The sequence below is a fragment of the Helianthus annuus genome, chromosome 2 (genome assembly GCF_002127325.2).
Source record: "Helianthus annuus cultivar XRQ/B chromosome 2, HanXRQr2.0-SUNRISE, whole genome shotgun sequence".
Classification (NCBI taxonomy): Eukaryota; Viridiplantae; Streptophyta; class Magnoliopsida; order Asterales; family Asteraceae; genus Helianthus; species Helianthus annuus.
This window is the reverse complement of record NC_035434.2, coordinates 59,341,507-59,349,121: the sequence shown is the minus strand read 5'-3', so window position 1 is coordinate 59,349,121 and position 7,615 is coordinate 59,341,507. Positions and strand designations below refer to the sequence as shown.

Below are 7,615 nucleotides of genomic sequence, written 5' to 3'. Positions count from 1 at the left end.
TCTATTTAAATAAAACTAGAAGATAGCAACAATAATGTGCAAGTGGGAAAAACATGCAGAAAGGAAATTGCCAGACAACTTACTTGATTGGGTGGAGGAGAATTATCTTTAAATAAAATAATATTTGCATGAATTATTTCGTTCATCAACGAGGACTTCCATTTCTCTCTATAAATAGAGAGTTTAATCCTCTTGCCAAGCATCCCCAACATCCTTCAAACACTACACATTTTCCTATCAACTCTAACTAAGAAAAAGAAAACCCGGTTCTGGTAACCGTAACCGAAACCGAACACCATACCGACACCATTTCTCATTCACCACTATGCCTACTAAGCCACTTAACTATCTCTACTAATTCACTCAAAGCTTTAACCACAGAAAACATACTACCGGAAAACCATTTCCGGTGAAGAAATACTAATTCCGGCGATACTTACGTATTTTCCGACGACGTCTTTTGTAACCAAAACGTGTTTTTGACCAAGGTAACCATAAACTAATTCCTTATTTTTGATACTTTAAGGTTAATCTATAATAAAAAATGGAATCTAGAAATTATGATGTAAATGTTAGTTTTCTATAAAATATGATGAAGAAGAAGATGAACTAGTGAACTGAGTAAATAAATAAATAATGAAGCTGTTAGTTCACAAGGGCTCCTGTAGCCCAGTTGGTTCAGCAGCTGGTTTACAACCCAGAGGTCTCAAGTTCGAATCCTAAACATCAAAATTTCTGATGAAACATTAGAATTTTATAAAAACATCAGAAATTATGTTAAATGCACCAGAAATCTTATATAAAACATCAGAAATCATGAATTAAGCATAAATAACTAAGTTATAACCTAAAGGTCTTGTGTTCAAATCTTATAAGAGACATTCTTTTTATTACATCAGAATCATGTTTAAACACACCAGAATTCTTGTTAAATAAATCAGATTTCAACATATACAATAGAAAGTGGTGTAGTCTAGCTGGATAACTCTTCGGACTTGGAAATTAGAGGTCTTAGATTCAAACCTTGCTGGTGACATTTTATTTTGTTATCAAATTTTATGTTTTATGAATCATACTTTAATTAATGACATCAGATTACTTGTTTAAATAATAAGATTTTATAAGATTAATATTAATGATAAAGTGGCTTACAGGTTAAAACATTTTTCTTACAACCTTTAAGTCACAAGTTCAAATCTTGCAACTAACATTGATTTTTAATTAACTTCTATTTTATTTAAACATTTTCTTAAATCTAAGCAAACTAATTCATGATTTCTTAAGACAAACTTGAGATTTTAAACTAGACATGAACAAACAAATTACATATATATTTTTTATGTACGGATACAACCTTATAAAATACATGGACACGATGTAGGTTTATTCGAACACGCTTGATAAGTTTATATATTTTTAAGACAACAATCAAGAAACAAGGTACGGATCCTTAACCCTCTCCCTTTGTTATCTTATTCTTTTGCTATAAACCCTTATTTATAATATATGTATGTATATATAAATATATCTCGAAAACTCCAACGTCTTTGAGCCTCGATTCAATTGACTGTCTGTTCATTTCTTACTCCGATTAAAATTATTATTCAACTTGACAACATACGATAAGTTTATGATTATATTGTGCTCATTATCGCATGTTCTGATTCTTATATATTTGTTAATGTTAGTGTTATATTTATTTTTGATTATCTAAGATCTGCTACCCTAAGCTTTCCGGCTCCTCCCGTGACGGAGTTATCAGTTCACGGCGTCCCTAGGTACAAGTATGGTACATAGAGACTAGGTGGCATACGGATATATATCCTAGGTATGTTTCTGGAGAAGGATGTCGGGTAGGCCAACCCGCTTCGTCTCATGTGACAGACTTTGTGGCTGTCACCTCTGTTTAGCTTTTGGGTGCATCAGTATGATATGATTCAGTTCAGTTACATGTTATGCTTTGCTGTGTTATGCTCCTTGTCAGTGATATCATTTCAGTCGTTTATTTGTTTGCTATTTGAGCCTATTATTCCGTACTGGGCATTTGGCTCATTCCGTATATTTCATTTCACTACAGGTTCACAGGTTACTTTGGGCGGGGTGGAGAGTGAAGAATAAACCCTAGGATGCTAATCGAAGATGTTTGTCACTTTTATAAAATAAATATGTATTTTGGGCCTCAGGGCTATAAACCTTATTTTGAAATGTAAGCCTAAGTTTAATTAATGGATTTATGACTTCTGTTATGATCCACTATTATAGTGACACGTCAACCCATCGAAGGGGAAGAAGAACATCGGTGGAAGACTCCTTGGTCAAGTATGTGTATACCTTGCGAGAAGCCATTGATGAGATGACATCAGTGGAAGAAGCCTTAATTGACCGTATTAACCATTTGTCGGTGGGGTTAGAGGGTTTCCTTCAAGAAGTCAACCTTTTGCACCAAAGGTTGAATATTCTTGCTTCACCTCCCATGGTGCCAATCGTCGCACAAAGAGGGTGGAATGTCATGCCGGAAGTTATTATTCCAGCCGGGTGGAATGTCATGCCTCCGGAACCTCCTCTAGACATACTACACGGGGTTACGGTAGCCGTTGGGCCTCCTCCACAAGACATTGTGGAGAATGAGCCCGCCTTCTTTCTCCCTAGGGAGAAAGAGGAATGGCTCAATGTCATTTAAAAGACATCTCCTGGTTCCGAGTTCTACAAAGCCCTTAAGTACCGGAAAGTCATTTCCGGGTTTTTATCATTCCAACAACATTTAGGGTAGAAGTCCTTATTGATTTCCTGCATTTTATGACCTATCTATCTTAGGATCTTTGTAGTTTTTCTTTTTAGCAACTTTTTTTTTTTAATTTTTAGGATCTTTGTACTTGTCGTTTTTTTTTTATGAATGATGGTTTAAAATTATTGAATGGTGTTTGGATGATGCTGTAATGGTTAAATACACTCGAAAAAGTGGAGGTTACCAGGGGAATGTTAAAACCACACCCCATGCACAAAAACAGAGCCTCCCGACAATTTTCCAGCATTACAGCAAGTTCAGCACGGGGCCGTGCTCAGCTCAACATTCCCCGTGCCTAAGGCTCTGCAGAAATTTGCTCAGTTCAGGTAAGGACACGGGGCCGTGCTCACTTAGCGCCCCCCGTGCCCAACCTTTTGTTAAATTTTGGTACTGGCAATCTGACCACTGGGCCGTGCCCGGACCAACACGGGGCCATGGCCAGACGCCCAGTAACACAAAATTTTGTTTTTCAACACCTTTTTACACATTCAATCAACCTAAAAACTTTTTTTTGGTACACATTGAGGACAATGTGTAATTTAAGTGTGGGGGGATGCTAAAACCTTGTATTTTGCAAGTCCTAATAACAAGCCTTACACAAAACTCTATTGGAACCGCTAATCACCCCAATTCTTTTTCAAAAATTTTCATTTTTTTTTACTTGTCTTGGTTCAATTTGGGAATAACAAGTTCTAAAAAGGTTATATTTTTACAAATTTGCAACCGATAGCGTCGTGTAAAAAGAATCAACATAAGAAAATTATGAAAAGGCATGACAAATCTAATTAAAATTTGATTATATATACTTGATCACATTATAAACCTACTCCCACAACAAGTGAGTTTTGAGCCTTTATTGAGCATACAAGCATACATCTTTAAATTAAATGCTCATTTTTCGTTTCTTGTGTGAATAGCCGCTTGGTTCTTACGACTCTAGAACTTGCCATGACGATACATTCCCGGTCCTTACCAACTTAAACCCAAGTAAGTAAATGATGGAGGCATTAGGACTAACCCATTTTCCTTTCAACACCATTATTTTTCAATTTTTATTACCTACCCAAAAATCCCCCTAATTAACCCCTTTGAGCCTAAACCTTTTCATTTTTAAACCCACGAAACAAACACCTTTTACCCACCAAAACCTTTTTCTTTTCAACCCCTTTATTTTAGTAAAAAGCTCGGTTTTTTTGTGACGTTTCTTTATAAAAAAATGAAAGTCTGGCAATAAACAAACAAGTTCCTCAAAGAAACTTTGTTTGAAGATGCTTGGTTTGAATAAAAGTCACAAAAACAAAAAGTTTTACGACAACCGACGCTTTTTACGCTTTTAGCCTTTTTACTAACCACTAACCAAAACCACCTACCCTTAGCCCAAGCCTAACCCTTTCCCAAGCCCTCTTGATATTTACGAAGGTTTATAGATAAAAAGGAGGAGTATTCGTTGCTTGGCAAACATATGGTAGAAGTAAGTTCCATACCGGTCTCGAGTGTTTCACAAAAATACATCTTCGGCCGAGTGTTGAGTGATCTCCCTTGAGGTATGTGAACTTGTATATAAATGGAATTTTAAAAAGGCATGTTATGCCCAAATAAGTAATTTCTCTTATGAAACGTTCTAAATAAATCATAACGAATAGGATTGTAAATAGACTAAAAATAAAACCCAAATAAAGATCTTGGATTCCCGAAACTCAAGACAAGCCCAAAACTTCTCCTCTACCTATTCCATTTGTGTGTGTAAGCCACATATTAAAGAGTTTTGCTTGAGGAAAAGAAAAGATTCAAGTGTGGGGGTGTTTGATGTGTGCAAAATGCAACATATAAATTACATCAAATGAGGCATAAAACTAACCCTTTTTAGTACAAATGTTGGAAAAAGTGTGATTTTGTCTTTCTTTTGAATTTATAGGACCAAATAAGCTTAAACGAGCAAAAGGAACATACAGCAAAAAACAACATAAATACAAAGAAAAGGAATAAACGTGACATGCCCGACCCCTCGGCAGCATCCCCAAAAGCAAAAACAAGAAATAGAAAACTGACCACGGGGTCGTGCCCACTGGACACGGGGGCGTGGTCAGCCACCTGTAGAAAAGACAAAGCCGTGGAAGCTTCTACGCCCACCATGGGGGGCGTGCCCAGCTGAGTACGGGGCATGGTAAACGCTAAGAAACGCGGAATCTAGCAAAATCTTGGTAGTACAGATACGCTTCTACCCACGGGACCGTGCCCAGCGAACACGGGCCGTGTGGAGCCCTATACTGACAAATGCAATTAATGAAGGAAGAGAAAAGGATGGCCACAGGGGCGTGTCCGCTAGACACGGGGCCATGGCCGGGCTTCTGTTCAGACTATAAATAGGGGTGCTTGGGTCACTTCAAATGCATCCCTCGGCAAACCACTACTCTCTCACTTTGCCACCACTACACCACCAACACCCACCACCATCATCCATCATCCACCTTTAGAGTGTGTAGTAGTCTCAGGATCCAAGATTGATCGTAAGAGTTCTTGTCAATCAAAGGCCATCTTTGGCTAAGTCTCTTACATCACTAGGTGAAGACAAGTCTTTTATGTATTACATTTAATTTTTAATCTTTCGGCACTTTCTATTTGGTTTTGTATTAATGACTTTAATAACTAGTTTCTTATGTTGAAGGTGAATTTTCTTTATCATTTGTCGGTGGTGTCTTGGCATTACTTTACTGTCTATATAAAGTAAAAGATTTACACCATTCATATCTCTACGGTCTATATAGGGGTATGTTGGCTACCTGGTCGGGGGTTAAGGGAATGGTTTAGTAAGGTTCTTGCCTTGTTCAGTGTATAGATCCTGCAAGGACCTAGGTCAAGCTTACTAGGACCTCCTTCAATACCCACTTGTATTGGATGGCGGGGGTGCGAATGGCTTGACCGCCTCATATGTAAAGTACTATTTATACGTTAAACCGGCTACTTGGGATTGTATCCCTGCTGACTCAAACCACTTAGCCGAGGGTAACGTCACCTTCAAAAGAGGGGTCTATCACTTTTCGCATTAATAACTTAATTAATTATCTTTCAATATTCCGACCCTTTGGGATTGTATCCTTGCTGACTCAAACCACTGGGTTGAGGGTAACGTCACCTTCAAAAGAGGGGCCTACTACTATAACTAAGATAATCTCTTAAAAAGTCCGAAGTGCAAAAATCATCAAAGGATACTTAAAAGGCGAGTCGGATCTAAGTGATTCATCTTGTCTGTCTGTTTTTATTTTATTTTTATTTCTGCATTTTTAGTTTTATTTTTCATATTTAAAACCTTTTCTCAAAAAATTTAGATTGATTAGACGTTGAGAATAAACCAGGACTAAAAAGCTCTTGTGTCCTTGGACGACCTCGGTATCTTACCAACGCTATACTACGCTCGCGATGGGTGCACTTGCCCAAGTGTATGTTTAGTGTTAGTAGAATATCGTGTTTTATAAATTAAAAACTTGACTAATGTGTAAATTGGGCTTAAAATGTCAATAAAAACATATCACACCAAATGCACACCAATACTACATTACCACAATCTAAGCTATGTTGCAATTTCACTTTTGGTGATATTTACTAGTTAGAGAATCCGTGGATTAAGAGTAGTTAGTGATCTTGCTACGATAAAGATGAGTTTTGAATATTGTAGAAGTGTTATGGCTACCATGATTATTGATTATGTGAAGTAATTGATTAATGACATGTTAGGGTGAATTATATAGTATGAAGTAAAGTGGTTTTTTAGCCTAAGAGTAGAAACCCCCCAAATTGGTGAGTATTAAATGAAAATAATAGCTTTGATAAACTAAATTTACAAGTTATTCGATTTTTAGTGAAGTATGAATGGTTGAGTTGTAATGAGATGTTAGGAAATTGATAAATTGAGCTAATAAGAATAGCTTGGGAATTATGCACATAAAATGCTTATGAAATGCCTAAGTGAAAATCTTGAATAACTATTATGCTAGAAATTTGATGAAAGTGTTATAATATGCCTACTAGTGAATCCCTCATTGAAGGGACATGAATGATGATATTCTAATAATCAAAAGGGTTGTAAACCAAAGGCAATACAAGTGACACTTCAGGAAGTCAATAAGGCTAAAAGTGCAATAAACTTTCTGATTTTGTATAAACACTTGTTTACCATACTTTAAATTGAAAATATTCCTATGTCCTTATGCCACTAATCAAGACCATGATTATGTGAGCTTAAAAACAAGGTAGTGACATGTAAATCCAGAGGTTTAATCCTTACAAACTTTCTGTTTTAATAAGGTTTTAACCTACAAGTGGTGAACAAGTCCTACACTTGAAGTTGTGTGATTATTTGGATAGCTTGGGCTATCCTACCTACAAATCCACACATCACTTGATGTTTTCTTAGTTAGATAGTATGTATTTCAATTCCTTAATGCATGTTCATGACCATCCTTGTTGTCTTATGACAACTTGTGTATTGGTGAAACACAAGAGGTTCCTAAATGGAAGATTTATCTTCCTACCTCATGCATGACTTCTATGACATTGTTGTATGATAATGGACTAGAACTTATAAACATATACTATATAAGATATATAATACTTATAGTAACCAAACTTTTGATGATAACCTAATGGTTACTTGTCAAAGTAATAGGTTACACCATCTAAAAACTTATTACTTGTTACGATTCTAATGGGTCCTTTAACCCATGAAAACATTCAAACCCCTATGGGTTTCATAGTGTCAAGAACGAGTATGATTACTTTCCATATTCTTTTTATTCTGAATCCTTAATCTTCCGTTATCCTCCAATACTCGTA

The 7,615-nt window shown here is 36.3% G+C and overlaps 1 long non-coding RNA gene across 3 annotated transcripts; it reads left to right on the top strand.

Moving 5' to 3' along the window:
• The first annotated feature begins 206 nt into the window (after window positions 1-206).
• LOC110919232 lies at window positions 207-5,261 on the top strand. 3 transcript variants are annotated; one of them, XR_002581568.2, is made up of 4 exons: window positions 207-488; window positions 1,382-1,440; window positions 2,078-3,111; window positions 4,701-5,261. It is a non-coding gene; the product is annotated as an uncharacterized LOC110919232 (long non-coding RNA). The 3 variants fall into 3 exon arrangements; XR_004881410.1 differs by lacking the exon at window positions 1,382-1,440; XR_004881409.1 differs by having other exon boundaries at window positions 1,382-3,111; window positions 4,701-5,260.
• Window positions 5,262-7,615: the final 2,354 nt, after the last annotated feature.